The sequence below is a fragment of the Phocoena sinus genome, chromosome 7, assembly GCF_008692025.1.
Source record: "Phocoena sinus isolate mPhoSin1 chromosome 7, mPhoSin1.pri, whole genome shotgun sequence".
Classification (NCBI taxonomy): domain Eukaryota; kingdom Metazoa; phylum Chordata; class Mammalia; order Artiodactyla; family Phocoenidae; genus Phocoena; species Phocoena sinus.
This window is the reverse complement of record NC_045769.1, coordinates 96,613,465-96,633,200: the sequence shown is the minus strand read 5'-3', so window position 1 is coordinate 96,633,200 and position 19,736 is coordinate 96,613,465. Positions and strand designations below refer to the sequence as shown.

At 40.6% G+C, this 19,736-nt stretch overlaps 1 non-coding gene across 1 annotated transcript; it reads right to left on the bottom strand.

Annotated features, from left to right (window-relative positions):
* Positions 1-1,898: 1,898 nt before the first annotated feature.
* Positions 1,899-2,006, bottom strand: LOC116757259. The gene has a single exon (XR_004350906.1). It is a non-coding gene; the product is annotated as a U6 spliceosomal RNA (small nuclear RNA).
* Between the last annotated feature and the right edge of the window lie 17,730 nt (positions 2,007-19,736).

The window sequence follows — 19,736 nt, the reverse complement described above, 5'->3', positions numbered from 1 at the left end:
TGGTTGTGACGAAAAGGATGCAGACAACTCAGAAGAAGTGACACCAACAATGAAATTTCACATTAAAGAAACTTTCAGAGATATTTCATGACATTGGGAAAGCAATGGATAAAATGCTGGGAACTGATTTCAGAAAGGAACATGGTAATTCAACAAGGCTCATAAAAGATGCTCGTCCATATTACAAGTTATATAACAAGAAGGTAGCAGGCCCTGTTCAACCTACTCCTGATATGTTTATTATGAAAAAAAACCTTTTATTCTCAGAGTTCCTAATATTTTAAATTAGTGGGTACCAAGTAAATTAGTTTTACCACTTTTTAAATCTTTGCATACATTTATAACTGATAGCAAGAATTTTTATTGTTTGGACAAAAAATTCTAAAAGTCACATATCTCATAGCATTGTGGTCAGAAAAGATGCTTGATATGATTTCAGTTTTCTTAAATTTACTAAGGCTTGATTTATGGCTCAAGATTTGATCTATCCTGGAGAACGTTCCACGTGTACTTGAGAAGAAAGTGTATTCTGCTGCTTTTGATGGAACAGTCTATAAATATCAATTAAGTCCATCTGGTCTAACGTGTCAATAAGGCCTCTGTTTCTTTATTGATTTTCTGTCTGGATGATCTGTCCATTGGTGTAAGTGGGGTGTTAGAGTCCCCCACTATTATTATGTTACTGTTGATTTCACCTTTTATGGTTGTTAGCATTTGCCTTACATATTGAGGTGTTCCTGTGTTGGGTGAATAGATATTTACAGTTGTTGTATCTTCTTCTTGGATTGATCCCTTGATCATTATGTAGTGTCCTTCCTTGTCTCTTGTAACAGTCTTTATTTTAAAGTCTATTTTGTCTGATATGAGTATTGCTACTCCAGCTTTCTTTTGATTTCCATTTGCATGGAATATCTTTTTCCATCCCATCATTTCCAGTCTGTATGTGTCCCTAGATCTGAAGTGGGTCTCTTGTAGAGAGCATATATACAGGTCTTGTTTTTGTATCCATTCAGCCAGTCGATGTCTTTTGATTGAAGCATTTAATCCATTTTCATTTAAGGTAATTATCAATATGTATGTTCTTATTGCCATTTTCTTAATTATTTTGGATTTGTTTTCATAGGTCTTTTTTCATCCCTTCCTCTTTTGTTCTCTTGTGATTTGATGACTATTTTAGTGTTGTTTCTGGATGGCCTTTTCTTTTTTGTGTGTGTTTCTATCATAGTTTTTTGGTTTGCAGTTCCCATGAGGTTTCGATATAGCAGTCTATATACACACAAGGTTGTTTTAAGTTGCTCGTCTTTTACTTCCAAACGCATCTCCCATTTCCTGCCTTTGTATTCTCCTCTTCTCACACTTGCTGGTTTTGGTATCATATTTGTGTGTGGATGCTTTCCTACTTTTGCTGTATGTTTGCCTTTATTGGTGAGCTTTCCCATTTGTCATTTCCTCGTTTCTAGTTGTGGCTTCTTTTCTTTTTTTTTTTTTTTTTCCCTGCCTAGAGAAGTTCCTTTATCATTTGTTGTAAAGCTGGTTTGGTGGTACTGAATTCTCTTAGCTTTGCTTCTGTAAAGCTTTTGATTTCTCTGTCGAATCTGAATGGGAGCCTTGCTGGGTAGAGTATTCTTGGTTGTAGGTTTTTCCCTTTCATCACTTTAAATATACCATGCCACTCCCTTCTGGCTTGCAGAATTTCTGCTGAAAAATCAGCTGATAACCTTATGGGAGTTCCCTTGTATATTATTTGTTGCTTTTCCCTTGTTGCTTTTAATATTTTTTCTTTGTATTTAATATTTGTCAATTTGTTTAATATGTGTCTTGACGTGTTCCTCCTTGGGTTTATCCTGTATGGGACTCAGCACTTCCTGGACTGGAGTGAGTGTTTCCTTTCTCATGCTAAATATGTGGAATGCTTCATGAATTTGCATATCATCCCTTGCACAGGGCCGATGCTAATCTCCTCTGTATCATTCCAATTTTAGTATATGTGCTGCCAAAGCGAGCACTAAAGGTCACGTGATAATCATACTTTCCCCCCTTTGATTATTGTAACCATTTGTGTAGTTTTGGCTTACAAAGTCACTTTTATGGTCCTGCACTGTCTTGCAAAGCAAGGACTGCCTATATTATCATTTCAACATACAATCAATGTAAAATTTTGGGATATATTACATTCTTGTTTTCATACTAAGTCTTCAAACTACCATGATGTGTATTTTACACTTACAGAACTGCTCAATTTAGATCCGCCACATTCCAAGTACTCAATAGCCACATAGACTAGTGACTACAGCATTTGACAGCACAAATCTGGAGTGTCCTTTCTTTCTAAACCGGAATCGAACAGTGTTGGCATTGGTGGGAATATGAGTAGCTGACTGGAAACTTTCTGTCTAAACAAATCAAGGCTTAAGGTGGGGAACGATGCAGAATACACTTTCTCCCTCAGTGGTAGCAAACATACTGTTGTTACTTCAGCTCCCTCTGGAGAAAATAAGCCTCGAATTATTCTCAGAGACTCACTGGAATCAGCCTTGTTGGAACAGTAAGGGTAAAGAAGAAAGAATGAGTCTTCCAGGGAACATACTGGCTCCTTCATGCCCCATTTGAGCTGAAATAGCTTGGCTCATATTAGCTCTGGGGTGATTCGTAAGAGCTTTTTGGGTTAACGCATTATCTCTGAAAGATCACCTAGAGTCTGATGGCCTCTGAACAGTGGACAATCTGCTTGGAGTTTTGAAAATACTTTTGCAAGTTAGTGGAGTCAGCAAACTATTTATTTGATTTCTTCCTTAGCCTCACATTCTGGGAATTCCCAGGGGCCTAATAGGAATGGTAGCAACACCTGCTTGGTTGTCAGTTTGCAGGCATCTTTCTTCCTAACACTTGGCAAATGACTACCCTGCATATTGTCCTAATATCTCTAGATTTTTCTTGGGTGAACAAGATCATAGCATCGATTCCTCTTTCTTATCCCAGCTCTCCCTGAAAGTTGGCCCATAAATATTTGTAAACAGTTAACATCTGAAGTTAGATGAGTGGTGTGTGTGTGTGTGTGTGGGTGTAGGTGTGGGTGTATGCATGCGCACACCCTCAGGCTACTACACTTTCTAACAAATGACTCATTCATTAGGAAAAGAATATAGCAAAGTAGTTAAAAGCACAATCTTTGAAGGCAGACCAAAGTGAGCTCACCTTTCAATGCTATCACTTCCTAGCTATGTAATCTTAATATATCTTACTTAATATTTCTGTGCCTCAGTTTCCTCATCTATAAAATGGGAATAATAGTACCACCAACTTCATACAGTTGATATAGGAATTAAATGTGATCAGACATGGAAAGTGTTAGTCAATGGCTGTCACACTCTAAATGCTAAAATAATAACCAACCTTCATTGTTGGTGTTATTATTACATCATGATTTTACTGTTGTTGTTATTATCGCTCTTAGAATGTTTGCTTTAAAGGAACAAAACAAAACAAAAACACATTAAAAAAGAGAAAAAGAATCCAACTTCACAAGTTGCATTATGAAGTAAAGATTTCCTTGGGCAAAGGGCATCTTGGCCATAGACCGTATACCCCAACAGTCTGCAAAACTTCTCAAAAATCCTCTTCACCATCGTATCTTCTGATAATCCCTCCTTCAGGGCAAATCCCTCTGCCTCTCCTCAAAGCTCCAGCTTGTACCTGCATCTTCTTCACTCCTCTACTTCCCTCATTTTGACTGCAGCCTCTCACCTCTTTTTATGTTTATTTCACTTACTCTTTGGATCACTGATACATTCATATGGTACAAAATTGTAAAGACATAGAAAGGTAGCAGTAATATATCTTTTCCCCATCTCTATTCCCTACAATCCAGATCCCCAGAAGCAAAGACCATAACCAAGGATATTCTATTCATAGACAGCAAATACACTTGGATATTGGAAGTGGCTAGTACCTCAGAAGTTACCTCATCCTCTGTAGCAGCAACACTGTTTTCATTGGATGGATCAACCACAATTTATCTAATTCCCTATAGAAAGACACTTAAATTGTTTCAATATTTTATTATCATAAATAATGCTGCAATAACTAATTACATATATAATTTTACCCATCTATAAGATAAGTTCCTAGAAATTTAATCACTGGATCCAAGGGTAGGTACATTTTAAATCTACATTTTTGTAGATTTGGCCAAATTACCCTCCATGCAGGTTTTGCTAATTTATACTCTTGTTAGTAACATAAGAGAGTGTCAGTTTCCCCACACACTCAGCCCACATATGTTGTTTTAAATTGTATGACCTTTTCCATGCTTTTTCTTAGGCAGACTAATCTTAGCTGGTTCAGTACTACATCTCCAGCCATTTATCCTTATGGGAAAATGTTTTTATCTTTTCTACATTTTCCCCAGGTGGAATCTTTACAGTCCACCTATGGCATCCAGACTGTCTTCTCTCTATAACCTTGAAGCCCCAACCCTTCTCTTTCTCCTCTGTGCTTTTGAGGATCTCCTCCACATTATGCCCTGGGACCTATATCATCTGGGTCACTCTGCTTAGTGCTGGGAAACCTCTAATTGTCCTGGGAGCAAATGGCTTGGATCAGGGTGGGACTCCCATCCCCCATCCGGAGTCTGAAGCACCTGTCAAGGGAGGTAGACATCCTTCACCAAACCATTGCCTTGGTGACTTAGCCAGATACTTAATCATGACTTAATCATGGCATATGTCTACATGGGAATACCATATATCCCTGAAAAATGAATGAACAATGGCATCAACACAGTTGGGTCTCAGAGACATATGCCAAGCATAAAAACAAGTCACAGAAAATAGATACAGCATAATACCATGTCTATTAAGATCTAAAGTGAGCAAACCAAATGATGTTGTATTTATTAATATATACATGCATGGTAAAAGTATACAAATTATAGGAATAAATAAATACAAATTATAAATAGAAATTCAGGATCATGTTCTCCTGAGATCAAGGGGATGGGACAGGATGATCTGATCAGGGAGTGGCACACAGGAGCCTCAACAGTGTAGGGGATGTCTTCCTGCTTAAGTTACATGGTGAGGTCCTGGGTGTTCATTTTATCCCTCTTCCTAATAACTTCTATGCTACTCATTCTTTCACTTATATTACTAGTTTGTAATAACTTTTAATAGAAAGCTACAAAAGAAGTATAAACTGCAAGATAGTCTGGTATGTTAAGTGAGGAAAAACAGACAACAAAACAGTGTGTACATCATGACCCTGCCTTGACAAGACACATACAATACACACCCACACTAAAATTCTAGCTAGATATTGACCAAAATGCGATTAAGAAGTGTGTGGGTTGTGGAATTATAATTTTTAAAAACTTTTCTCATTTTTCTGATATGTATTTCCCAATTTTTCAACAATCAACTTTTTTTTATACTGAGAAAATATTTGGAAATATTTTTTAAGTAAATAAATTTATTTTAAAAAAAGTTTATTCTCAAACTGTCTGCAACCTAGCTTTTTTTTTGTATCAGATCTTTATTGGAGTATAATTGCTTCAGAATACTGTGTTTGTTTCTGTTGTATACCAAAATGAATTAGCCATATGCATACATATGTCCCCATATCCCCTCCCTCTTGAGCCTCCCTCCCATCCTCCCTATCCCACCCGCTCTAGGTCATCGCAAAGCACCGAGCTGATCTCCCTGTGCTATGCTGCTGCTTCCCACTAGCTAACAATTTTATATTTGGTAGTGTATATATGTCAATGCTACTCTCACTTCACCCCAGCTTCCCCCTCCCACCCTGTGTCCTCAAGTCCATTCTCTATGTCTGCGTCTTTATTGCTGCCCTGCAGGTTCATCAGTACCTTTTCTTTTTTTAGATTCCATATATATACGTTAGCATATGGTATTTGTTTTTCTCTTTCTGACTTACTTCACTTAACCTAATGTACTAAGTGCCACTACCAAGGAGTTAATAATAATTAACACTTGCCGAGCTTACTCTATGCCAGGTTCTCTGTCAAGTGCACTACAGTCACCTTCTTATTCAGTCCTCCTGAAAAAGTCTGTGTGACTGGCAGTAGTAGCCCCATTCCACAGACGAGAACCCAAAAGGCCTAAGTGGTTAGGCAACTAGCTCACAATCACAAAGCCAGTCAGTGGCAGAGCCAGGACTCAACTCAGTCTGTGTTCCTGTCAGGCACATGCCCCTAGTGAAGCTGCCATGCACCCTGCCCTGGCCCAGGGAAGCCCAAGGAGCTATACAGTGTCAACAAGCGTGAAGGGTCTGGGACTTTCGCCTTACTTTTCAAGCTAGTAAGTTAGTCTGTTACTTTTTCACAGATGCTGGCAGAAGACACAAGACTCCGGGGTCAGAGACAAAGGTCATAGTCGGGAAAGTGTGAGTATTCTGTTCGTTTGTGTCTGTTCCTCCTGTCCCCACCCCCAGGTGCCCCAGCGCACACAGGTGGGCCAAAGGAATCTCTGCACACATAGTGGGTGGTGTTGCAAGAAAGGAGCACTGAATTTGGGGGATTTGCCACCTTTATAGCAAATGGAAGCAAGCCTGCTCTTTGTGGGAGAGGTTACCTCATCCCTCAGTTTGCTCAGTACAAACACAATCCTGAAAAGCATGTCAAGAAAAGATCAGTCAGGGCCTTGAGTCCTTGGCATATCCATCAAGAGTGTGAGGGGACCATGCAGATTGTTCCCTGACATCTACTCAAGACTCATCATGCTGCAAATTACAGAAACCCAGCTTAAATTTGTTTAAACAAAACAACAACAACAAAAAAGAGGACATAAAAAAATATATCGACTCACAAAACTCCTCTCTCCTTTTTTCTCTCTGATCTCCTTTCCTCTATGTTGTCTCCACTCACTAACAGTCACTCCCCTTGAAATCGTAAGAGGGCTGCCTATAGCACCAACCCCAAAACAGAACATGCTTTTTCCAACCCTTCTAAGGGAAGTTCGGGAATCAAGTCTCGATGGTTATGTTTGGCCTGGGTCGGGTCACATGTCCATCCTAAACCAATCACTGGGTCCAGGTGATACAGTCCTCTGATGGCTCATACCTAGGTCCTATGCCCCCTTCCAGAGCCAAGGGTGGGAGCAGTTCCACCTGATCATGTGGACCAAGAGTGCGATTTTCCCCCTAGAAAGTCAGAGTGCTGTAAACAGAAGACAAAGGAGTGAATACTCAGCAGGCAAAATACACATTGTGCCCAGGAATGGATTATCTCTAAAACATCGCATATAACAAGCAGTAACCTAAGCCAGTTGGGCTGACAAGATGAAATGTAAGCTATTCCAGTAAGATTCGTGTAATTCCATATAACTCAGTGGTATTTCTGCAGAAATGGGGCCCGACTGCTGGTAGTCCCTCTGACTTCTGACATTTGAGGCAGTTATCAGAAGGTTAGAGCAGCTTGCCTGCACCCAAATGCAGTGTGAGTGGGGATTTTCCAGTACAGAAGGGAAAAGAAAAAGAACAGGGAAACTGTTTCAAGCTGATTGGTTCATAATTGATTTCAATGCCCTCTTTCAGTTTGAAGTGTCTTTTCTTCTGAAGTCTGCTAAAATTAAGAACCAGGAATAATGTTCCAATGTGATGACACCCAAGGGAAAGAATCAGAGGAAAATGATCTAGGTGCTCAGGGTTGCTTTTGTTAGAATACAATATTTGAGATGAGAAGGGAGTTTACCCTCATAGTGGCTTAGGTATCCTCAGCTACAAGTAGCAGAATCAAAAAGATTGCACTGCTCCCAAGGTTTGGGCTAAGTTGAGACTTTTCAGGAGAAAAGGTTGTTGTCCAATTTCTCCTTCATGGCTACCTCCACCACCACCCGCTTCCATTTTCAATAAAATAGCACCTGAATTGTTTATAACTGTAAATGATGGCTGATGAGAATCACTGACTCAGAGCTCCCCCCATCACAGATGTGATGGAGACTAAGGATGTCACTCACAGGCAGTCCCTCCTAGCAAAGATGCCCTTAGTAAAGGCCTATGCAGTGGAGGCTAGGGCAGAATATGCGTGTGTATATGAGACACACACACACGTGTGTGTATATGAGAATATGTGTGTGTGTATATATAGTGTGGACACCCAAAAATCAGGTGCTGCTTTGATCGAAAGTCAATAGCAGAACAACCCTGTTTTCTCTTCTCTACCAAGCGATGCTATTTCTCCAACTTCTGCCAACCCACTAAGTGAAAATGCAAATATTGTCATTCCAAGAAAATGAACTTTTGTAATTAAAGAAAATGCCTTGGCTAGAGAAAGTCCATCACAGACTTCAAAAGCCATTATTGCCTGTTCACCAATCTGTGTCTTCCCTCCTTCCCATCTCACCACCTGAAACCTAATTAACAGAATCCGTGCCATTATGCCCAGCTCTAATTGATTACCATGGATGCCCATTCCAAAGAAATTCTCATCCTAGAGCAAGAGTTACTGGAGGGCAAGGACCATGTACTATTGCTCTATCATGAATTGTTCTATAACTATTGGGCTAACTATTGCTCTATAACTATTGCTCTATAATGAATACCCCCCAAACTTAGCTGTTTAAAACAGAAAACATTTACTATTTCATAGTTTCTGAGGGTCAGGAATCCAGGTGGCTTCTCTGGGTGTCCCTGGCTCAGGGCCCCTCCCAAGGCTGCAATCGAGGGGTCAACAAGGGCTGACTCATCTGAAGGTCCAACATGGGAAGACACCAAGCTCTCCTACGTGGCTGATGGCAGGACTCAGGTTCTCAATGGCTCTTGGCCAGAGACATTAGTGCCTTACTGCATGGATCTATTCATGGGGTAACTCACAACATGGCAGCTGGCTTCCTTCAGACTGAGCCAGAAGAGAGAATGAGAGAGTGAACAAGATGGAAATTATAGTCTTGTTGTAACCTAATATCGGAAATGGCATCCCATCACTTTTGCAATATTCTATTTGCTAAAAGTGAGTCACTAGATCTGGCCCACACCTAAGTGGATAGGATTCACAAGGTCATACATATCCAGAGAGCTTGGAGATTGCCCAAGGAGGTAGGGATTACCTGGGCTTTCCTAGAGGCTTCGTTCCACCAATCATATCTCAGTCACAGGGGTGTGCTCTGCACCTAATACAGGGCCAGGGAAATGGTAGGCTCAATTATACTTGTTGCACCAGAATTAATCCCGCCAAAGGACTCACACTAAGTAGAGTAGGATATATACAAGGAATCAACAAAGAATGGTGTGGTGGGTATGAATTTCATTCCACCAACTCAAATATGTAAGAATTACAAAATTTTATTTAGCTCAACTTAAATTTTATCTGAGCCCTCATCCTGCCAGGATGGCAAACATGTAATCTCAGATCATGGGGATCCACTTCTCCTTTGTCCAGGGTGGTGTTTTTAATTCAAGAGAGATTACTTAGTGCCAAGGCCATGAGCATGGGGGTAGAGGGAGGCATCTCCTGGTCCTTGAGTCACAGGTGTTGGCCGAAATGTGCCTCACCCCACTTGGTCCTCAGTCACCTGTGCACGTTCTGAGATTCTTGTCCATGTGGCCCCTTTGGGGCTGTACTTCTCTGTTCTATATTTGACCCATTGTGAATTTTCTGAGCCAGAATGAGACACAAGATTCTCATCCAGGCTTTCTGTGGTCCATCTTGTGAGATACCCTGCTCAAACATAACCGATCTAGGCACTTGCAGCCTCCAGGACTATGGCCATGGAGGAAGGTTGAAAAAACCCCCTGCTTCCAGCTTCCCCAAAATTTCTGTGGCTGCATGGGCTCCCAAACCCTGCCTTTGAAATAAGGTGCACAATGGCCCTCTCAGACCTGTTGATTTTCTGCTCTTCCCTTTTCCCTCTGAGCCTAACCCTCAGCCCAGAGGACCCTTTTGTAGCTGGAGGTAGGAGAGTAGGGGAAAGAACCTCTTCTCTATTGACCTTGGGCATTTTCCCTCAGAGGCATTCCCTCTTCCTCCATCTTCATGCTTTCCTATTATCCCCCAACCCTACCCAGTGCACCTTACCCACTCTTGCTCATGGGTCAGGCTTCAGAAACACGAAGCCAGTGACTGACAGGCTAGCCTTCCCTTTCAAGCTGCTCCTGAGGCAGTGAACACAGAATGGAATCTGGCTTGTACAGAAGGGGGAAAAGAGAGAAAAGAAGGGGAAATTAGAGGGATTTTTTTATTAGTGAATCTTTCAAAATATATTATTTTCCACAAAGGCAAATAGTTTGCACCAAGCCAGAAGTCTAGAAAATGTTAGTTGATACTGAAAAAGAAAATACAGGGATCCAAAGGGCACACGGAGTTAAAAGCAATATCAGTTACATGGACAAGTGAGAAGTTAGAGGGAGAAAAAGTGTATGCTCTTCTCTCTGGTAGATGACATTCTCTCTCCTAGCTGTCTTGGTCTCACTACATATGGGCCTCTCTGGCCCACAGCCTTTGGCCACTCCTGCCATCAGAAAGAAGCTCCTGGAGGCTGGTATCTCCTGAGCCTTCCGTGACTGGGCACACTCCTGAGAATGTGCACAGCCCCCTCATTCCAGAGGAAGGGAAACCCACATAGACCTATGCCTCTCTGGAAATAGATGGCCCTCTAGAAGAGTCTCGGAATCTCATGAAGTAGCAGGTACATTATTATTAATGTGGAAATAGTGCACTAATGATAAAAACAATCCTTAAATTATTAAACTACTCTCTTCAAGTTTCTCCTTAATTCTCACATCCAAAAGTTAGCTATTACTAATTTTATAACTGATAAAGAAATGGAGACCAGCAAGACAGGGATTTGAGACTTGAGCTTAAATATTCTTATTCTAAAATCAGTGACCTTTCAATTAAAATATGGCAAAATGGATCTTTCCAAGTCAAAGAGAATAAAACATCAAATGTCTTTCTGGGCAGTTGTAGGCAATCAATGTACATCATTCTTTTTCTTCAGTAGAGCTCCTTGACTCAAAAAAAAAAAAAAAGAATTTTTTTCATTTCTTCACTTTGTTCCAAATATAAAGAAAATTGGTAGCAGCAGGAAAGATTAGAATGTTTTCATGAGATTTGTTTGCTTGTTTTCTATTTTTATAAAGACTGGTAATTGGAGTTATCAAAGCAAAAATGTTAAGGTGTCTTTGTGGCTGATTTGTTCATCTGAGCATTACTGCCAATTAGCTCAATTGTTGGCTCATTTTGGGAACAAGGATTCCAAAGCCAGGTGAGGCAATCAGCATGGTCAGCCTGAGACAGCAGGGGCAGCAACTCAGTATGGGATTTCCTTCCCCCACAAGAAAATCAAGTCATCAAGAACTGGGTTGATTGTGGGCTAATTGGCGTTGTTACTTAGTTCTCAGGGGCCAGTACTGGCCAAGCTTCCTTCTTCTGTGGCTGAGGCATTCTGTACAGAAAGATGGAATGCTGCCTAAGAAGGACTTCTATGTCGACCAGAGGTTCTCAAAATGGGAGTCATTTTGCATATGGTACAAAGACCCCATAATTACACCATACATTGACTTAAGACAGAGTACTTCACATCTCTCCACATTATGCCTTATGATTTCTGAATTATATATAGATGTTATTATGAACTGACAAATTCACATAAAATCATTATCAAATTCATAATAGTTTTTGTCCTTATGTACTTAGGCAATAAACGGTTACTATTAATTTTAAAAGTACAATTTTTATCCTTTGAGCAGTCAACAGTAATGTTTTGCATTATAGAGGGATTTTGATGCTCAAAACTGTTGGGAATCACTGAGGAAATTTACCCAGGTGACCCATTCTCACATTTTGACAGCAAAAGGATGAACACCAATCCTAGAGTACTCCCCAAGCTGATCTATAGATTAATACAATCCCTATCAAAAATCCCAGCTGGCTTTTGTTTTTTGCAGAAATTTAAAAATTATCTTAAAATTCATACATAAATGCAAAGAATCCACAATAGCTGAAACAATCTTGAAACGGAAGAATAAAGTTGGAGGACTCACACTTCTCAATTACAAAACTTCAGTAATGAAGACAGTGTGGTACAAACGTAAGGATAGACATATAGATCAATGGAATAGAACTGAGAATCAAGGAATAGACCCTCACATTTACAGTTGATTGACTTTCAACAAAGATGTAAAGACAATTCAATAGGGAAGGAATAATCTTTTCGACAAACAGTGTCACATGCAAAAGATTGAACTTGGGCCCCAGCTTCACACTATATACAAAAACTAACTCAAAATGGATGATAGACCTAAATGTAAAAGCTAAAGCCATAACACTGTTAGAAAACATGTGGGAATAAACCTTTGTGACATTGGATTAGGCAACAGTTTCTTAGGTATGGCACCAAAAGCACAAGTGACAAAAGAAACTTCTAAGGATATCATCAAAAAAGTGAAAAGACAGCCCACAGAATGGGAGAACATATTTGCAAATCATATATCTGATTAGTGACTAGGATGAAGAATATGTGAAGAACTCTTACAATGCAACAATAAAAAGACAAATAACCCAATTTTAAAGTAGGCAAAGAATGTGATAGACATCTCTCCAAAGAAAGTGTACAGATGGCCAGTAGTCACCTGAAATTTTCAACATCATTCATCATGAGGGAAAATCACAATAAGATACCACTTCATACCCAGTAGGATGGCTAGAATCAAAAAGACGGACAGGGCTTCCCTGGTGGTGCAGTGGTTAAGAATCTGCCTGCCGATGCAAGGGACATGTGTTCGAGCCCTGGCCCGGGAAGATCTCACATGCCGCAGAGCAACTAAGCCCGTGTGCCACAACTACTGAGCCTGTGTTCTTGAGCCCACAAGCTACAACTACTGAAGCCCACGCACCTAGAGCCCGTGCTCCACAACAAGAGAAGTTACCGCAATGAGAAGCCCACGCACTGCAACGAAGAGTAGCTTCTGCTCACCGCAACTAGAGAAAGCCCATGCACAGCAACGAAAACCTAACACAGCTAAAAATAAAAACAAATAAATAAATTTATTTTAAAAAAAAAGACGGACAATAACAAGTGTTAGCAAGAATGTGGAGAAATAGGAAACTTCATACATTGCTGCTAGGATTGTAAAACAGTGTATTTGCTTTGTGAAACAGTTCACTACTTCCTCAAAATGTTAAACATATAGTTATTGTATAATATGACCCAGCAATTCCAATGCCTAGTTATATACCCAAGAGGATTGAAAACCTATGTCCACACAAAACCTGTACACAAATGTTCATAGCAGCATTACCAATAATAGCCCAAAAGTGGAGACAACCCAAATATCCATCAACTGATGAATAAGAAAAATGTGGTATATCCACACAATGGAATATTATTTGACAATAAAAAGAAATGGAGTACTGATCCATGCTGCAACATGGATGAACCGGGAGAACAGTATATTCAGTGAAAGAAGACAGAAACAAAAGGCCATATATTACATTACTCCATTTATATGAAATGTCAGGCATGGGCTTATCCATAGAGATAGATATTAAATTAGTGCTTGCCAGGGGCTAGGGGGTTGGCTGCTAACAAGCACAGGGTTTCTCCTGGGGTGATGAAAACGTTCTGAAACTCAATAGTGGTGACAATTGCAATAACTCTGTAAATATGTCCCAAATCACTGAATTGTACAGAAGTCGGCAAACATCTTCTGTAAAGGGCCAGATAGTAAATATCATAGGCTTTGTGGGCCATATGATCTTTGTTACAACTGCTCAGCTCTGTCATTATAGAGGGAAAGTAGCCATAGGCCATATGTAAATGAGTGTGCATGGTTATGCTCTAATAAAACTTTATTTACAAAAACAGGCAGCAGTCCTCAGCCCTCAGATGTAGTTTGCCAATCCTTGCTCTAGACAGTGAGGTATCTGAGTTGGGCCATGTTTCATTCGTCTTTGTGTCCTCTGAGGGCCTCGCCAGTATGTGGTACTCAACATATTCTTACTTGAACTAACAGGAATTCCCTTGCACCATCTTCTTTCCATGGACAAAAGGAGTTGCTAGCATTTCTTATCCCGCTTGGCTTCTGGTAGCATGTGAGGCTGTGGTGACCAGATACCCTCTTTGTCTATGGAAGAAGTCCTGTAGCTTGAAGACGTCTGGGCCTAAGAGTGAAAAGAAAGGGATGGAAATAGGATAAGAGCAAGTGCCAACCAAATGATGAAGATTAAAATACGGAACCCCCTGAACACTTGAGTTGCCTCACCTAGAGTCTTCCTGGAATAGCAGCACTCATCAGAGGAAAGACCTCTGACTTAAGTGCCCCAAGAACTGCCCTGCTTCCAGCTGCAAACTTAGTGCAGACCCTTGCGTTTCTAATATATCTACCACACCAAGTGGAGGTAGAGTCTGGTTCTCTTCTGAGAAAGGACCTTGACCTACTGTTCTAAATCTCGTTAAGGCTCTGTCACAGTCTCTACCTAGGAAGCCCACCTGCAACATTCATCCCTCTTCTCTAAGGGCATGGGGGTAAATGCATTACAACATTTGCTATCCTGACTTAACGGGGTCGCTTCAAATTGTGCACATCCAAAAAATATTTGCTCTATCACAGGCTCAGAAAAGAGATGGAGCAATGAGACTGTGTTCCATTAAAGGCAGTGGGAGGAAATAGGGCACATTTTCCCTCTCTAGGTTTTCCCAGTGATGAATGATGGGGATGCTCCATTGATCATTGCTGTCCTTCTGCGTTCACAGGTCTCAGCTTTTCCCAAATAACACAGCCTTGCTGATCTGTCTTTGGGATCAGTAATAAGGATCTTTCTTTGGGAAGGCACCCCAGAGTGAGTAATAAGGACAAGCTTTGAGTTGTCACCCAGTAGTGGGGATAGATGCTAGTCATCCCCATCCTCTGATTTATTTAGAGTTTAACGACCTCAGCACAGTGGCTTATTATAGGTACAGTCAAAGCTGAAGACAATTACAGATAAATAACTACTAATTTCTATAACAGCATCTTACAGTTGTTTGATACTCAGGTAGAGAATATGTTGGGGAAACATTAGGGAATGTAATACAGAGTCTTCTCTGTAGCAGAACATATCAGATGGAAATGGTGTTATAAGCTGTACTTCTGTTTTTGCACAAGGCTATTGTACACATTTGTATGTCTAGAAAACCATAATATGATATTTGGAAGATACAGTTATTCAACATATTGATGTGTGTCTTTTCTTGCCTTTTTAAAGTTTCAGGTACCAGAGGGAAAAGTCAGCAGGTGTGTTAGGCACTGAGCAAGAAGTGATAGGAGAAGTGTTTATATCTGGTGTCCTCCTCAAAGCCCTTGGTAGTAAGGGTAAATGGGTATTGCCCACTTGGGTCGCAAGATGACAGTTGGAACCAAAAGGTCTGTCTTAGTTCAAGATGAACACACATAACCCATAATAATTCTGCATGGCTGTAATGCTCTAAAATTACCAGCCTGGCTCCCTGCTGCATCCTAGTGCATTTCAGAAATTGGTACTGAGGAGATCAGGTAGGGAGAAAGTATGGAGACAAGGATAGAGCCTCCCCATTGAAGATGGAAAGTATTTGCAAACATTTTTATTTACAGAATTTCCAGCTTGCAGTAAACACCCATGTCATTTTGTGAATTTTAACTCCATAAATTAAAAAGAAAAAGCACAAGCCTGTATTGTTAATGCACTGTCAGCTACAAGTAACTGAATTTACTGAAAAGCTCTCACAAACAGTTACGTGATTAATTTTTGCTATTGAGCTCCATGGACGGAAGACCTAAATAGACATTTCACCAAGGAAGACATACAGATGGCCAAGAGGCACATGAAAAGATACTCAACATCACTAATTATGAGAGAAATGCAAATCAAAACTACAATGAGGTATCACCTCACGCCAGTCAGAATGGCCATTATCAAAAAATCTAGAAACAAAAAATGCTGGAAAGGGTGTGATGAAAAGGGAACCCTCCTGCACTGTTGGTAGGAATGTAAATTGATACAACCACTATAGAAAACAGTATGGAGGTTCCTTGGTTGCTTGGTTGTTCTCTTCCCACACCTCTCACCCCCCACCCCACCAGCTCTAGGGTGAATTCTGACCTGAGATGGGAGCTCTATACGTAGGAGGCCACCTGTTTTGGTTACCTATTGCTGTATAACAAAGGGCCCAAACTTAGTGGCCTCAAGCAACAATCACTTGATTTGCTCACAATGCTATGAGTCAGGAAATTGGGTGGACACAATGGAGAAGACTCATTTCTGCTCCATGATAACTGGGGTTTCATTTGGGGGACTGGCCAATCCGGGGACTTACATGGCTACCTTGGGCTTCCTCACAGCATGGTGGCCTCACAGTTCAAAGAAGGAGCATTCTAAGAGCGTAGATTCGACGTACAAGTGCTTATCAGTCCTCTCATTTATCACACTTGTTGACATCTCATTGGCCAAAGCAATTTACCTGGCTGAGCCCAAAGTCACTATGGGAGGGACCAAACAAGAGTATGAACATTGAGAGACATGGCTTACTGGGGGCCATGAGTGTAACAGTTACCACATCAACAATCTGGCTCATCCTTGAGTCCTGTTCAGCCCTGATCCTGTGCCCCAGTTCTGACCATTGTGCTTCTGTTTTCTCCAGTGAATTATTACCTTTAGCAGCTTTCTCTATACCCACAACTTGAGCCACAGACAACCTATCAAAAGCAGCCATACCTATGTTCTCTTCAGCTCAGGAATTTTTCCAGACTCTACCTCTTTCGTTCTTCTTTGAAGATCTTTTCTCTCATCTGCTTCTCTTCTCTTCTATCTGTAAATGTTACCATATCCACCTACCTAGCCTCTTTCAAATGATAACTACTACTTAGGACAAGCTAATTGATTTTTATTATTGGGTTTCAACCCAGATGCTACCCCTGAGACTGACTCTTTATTTCTATGCACCAGAGACTACATATCAGTGATGCCTACCAGGGACCCCATCTGGGCTTCTGGGTCCAGCACCTTAGACCCTGCTTGGCTGAGGGTAGCACTCAGATATCTACATTTGCCTCATGACCCTGAGTCTTTGACCTGGAACTCACTTAGGACCCCAGTTCCTCTGGGACTGTCGGCTCCCTCTTCTCTCTCTATAGGACTTGATTCCCATCCTGAAGCCCAGCCCAGAAGTTGAGACTTTGCTATTGGCTAACACACTTCCATGACACTCACAGCTACCTATCTTCTAAGATGCCCAACATCCCCAGGTACAGGGATCCCTGTCACTTTACACTGCCTGCCTGGAAGGACATCCCTACTGTTTCATGTATGAACAGGACACTTGAACCAGCTTAAGCAGGAGATGAGGATTTTGGGGGCTTAGAAATAATAGATGCCAGGACTGGAACATAGTCAGGACCTACTTTCCAGTCCTGCCTCCCACCATTGCTGTCTTTAAAACTTGGCTTCACCTTCACTCTCTAAAGACAGTATTCTCTAATGGCAGGAACCAAGGCCACCAGCAGCCCTGGCATCTCTAGTGGGTACGAATTTCAACACCCAAATTAAAATTCCTTCTCTTAAAGGGAACCGTCTTGCACTGTTGGTGGGAGTGTAAATCGATGCAGCCACTATGGAGAACAGTATGGAGGTTCCTCAAAAAACTAAAAATACAACTACCATATGACCCAGCAATCCCACTCCTGGGCATATACCCTGAGAAAACCATAATTCAAGAAGAGTTATGTATCACAGTGTTCATTGCAGCACTTTTTACAATAGCCAGGATATGGAACCAACCTAAATGTCCATTTAGATGAGTGGATAAAGATGTGGCACACGTATGCAATGGAATGTTACTCAGCCATAAAAAGAAGTGAAATTAAGCTATTTGTAGTGAGGTGGAAGGACCTAGAGTCTGTCATAGAGTGAAGTAAGTCAGAAAGAGAAAAACAAATACCGTATGCTAACGCATATATATGGAATCTAAAAAAAAAGTCGTTCTGATGAACCTAGGGGCAGAACAGGAATAAAGACACAGACATAGAGGATGGACTTGAGGACACGGGGAGGGGGAAGTGTAAGCCGGGACGAAGTGAGAGAGTAGCATTGATGTATATACAATACCAAATGTAAAATAGACAGCTAGTGGGAAGCAGCCGCATAGCACAGGGAGATCAGCTCAGTGCTTTGTGACCACCTAGAGGGTGGCATAGGGAGGGTGGGAGGGAGACGGAACAGGGAAGGGATATGGGGATGTATGTATACATATAGCTGATTCACTTTGTTATATAGCAGAAACTAACACAACATTGTAAAGCAATTATACCTCAATAAAGATGTTTAAAAAAAAAACCCTAAATTACATTACCAAAGGTCAGGATAGTGATTACCTTTGGGAAGGAGGGGAGGGGTGGCATGTGGGTAGAACGTAAGGATGATTGGCTGTGTTCTAGGTCTTGGTGAATACACAGGTTTTTCCTTTGTGATAATTCATAAAAATGTAGGTTTACATTTTGTGCATTTTCTATTTGTGTTATACTTCAAAAGGATTAAAAAAACACAGAATACAAGCTTATAAAAAACAATTCCTTCTCTTTCTCTCAGCAATAGAGGAGAAATATGGAGGTTTATAGCTTCTTTTAATTTTATTTTTTTATTGAAGTATAGTTGATTTACAAATGTGTTAATTTCAGGTGTACAGCAAAGTGATTCATATACACACACACACACACACACACACACACACACACACACATATATATGTATATATACACTCTTTTTCAGATTCTTTTCCATTATAGGTTGTTACAAGATATTGAATATAGTTCCCTGTGCTTATACAGTAGGTCCTTGTTGTTTATGTATTTTACATATAGTAGTTTATATCTGCTAAATCCAAACTCCTAACTTATCCCTTCCCCTCCCTCTTTTCCTGTTGGTAACCATAAGTTTGTTTTCTATGTCTGTGAGCCTGTTTCTATTTTGTAAATAAGTTCATGTGCATCATCTTTTTAGGTTCCACATAGAAGTGATTTCATATGATATTTGTCTTTCTCTGACTTACTTCACTTAGCATGACAATCTCTAGGTCCATCCCCATTGTTACAAATGGCATTATTTCATTCTTTTTATGGCTGAGTAATATTCCATTGTGTATATATACACACCACATCTTTATCCATTCATCTGTCAATGAACATTTATGTTGCTCCTATGTCTTGGCTATTGTAAATAGTTATAGCTTCTTTGAAAGCATGTATTTCTGCTTCTCTTCCCACCCTGTTTCAGCCTGTAGAGGAAGAGACTAGAAGCAGGAATGGAGAATAAGCAGGTCAAGGACACAGGACCCCCCAGGACCTGGGAGTCCACACAGTGTTCCCAGATGGGGCCAAGTCCCATGAAGCTGCCCCACCTTTGAGTGGCTTGGGAGAAGCTTTTACACACTTGGTTAGGTGTAGAAATCCAGAAACCTCTATGCAAGACCTTAGGAGTCAGATGAGCTTTAGAACTTTTCAGATTTTAAAAACATACAGGGTATATATATAATGTATTATGTATCACTGCCAGTGGAGTGTGGAGCAGCACTCCATCATCAAACTCATTCATTTTTTTATGGTAAAAGATGTTTGAATATTCACACTTTCAAGGTAATCATGTTAATATAAATTTTCTTGTTAGTTCAGGTCAGGTCAGACTTTGCCACTAAATGCATAATGTAAAACCTTTTGGTTTTCAGAGTAGGAGGATTTCAGAATAAGAGATAAGAGATGGTGGAGCTATAGCAAGGATGTGG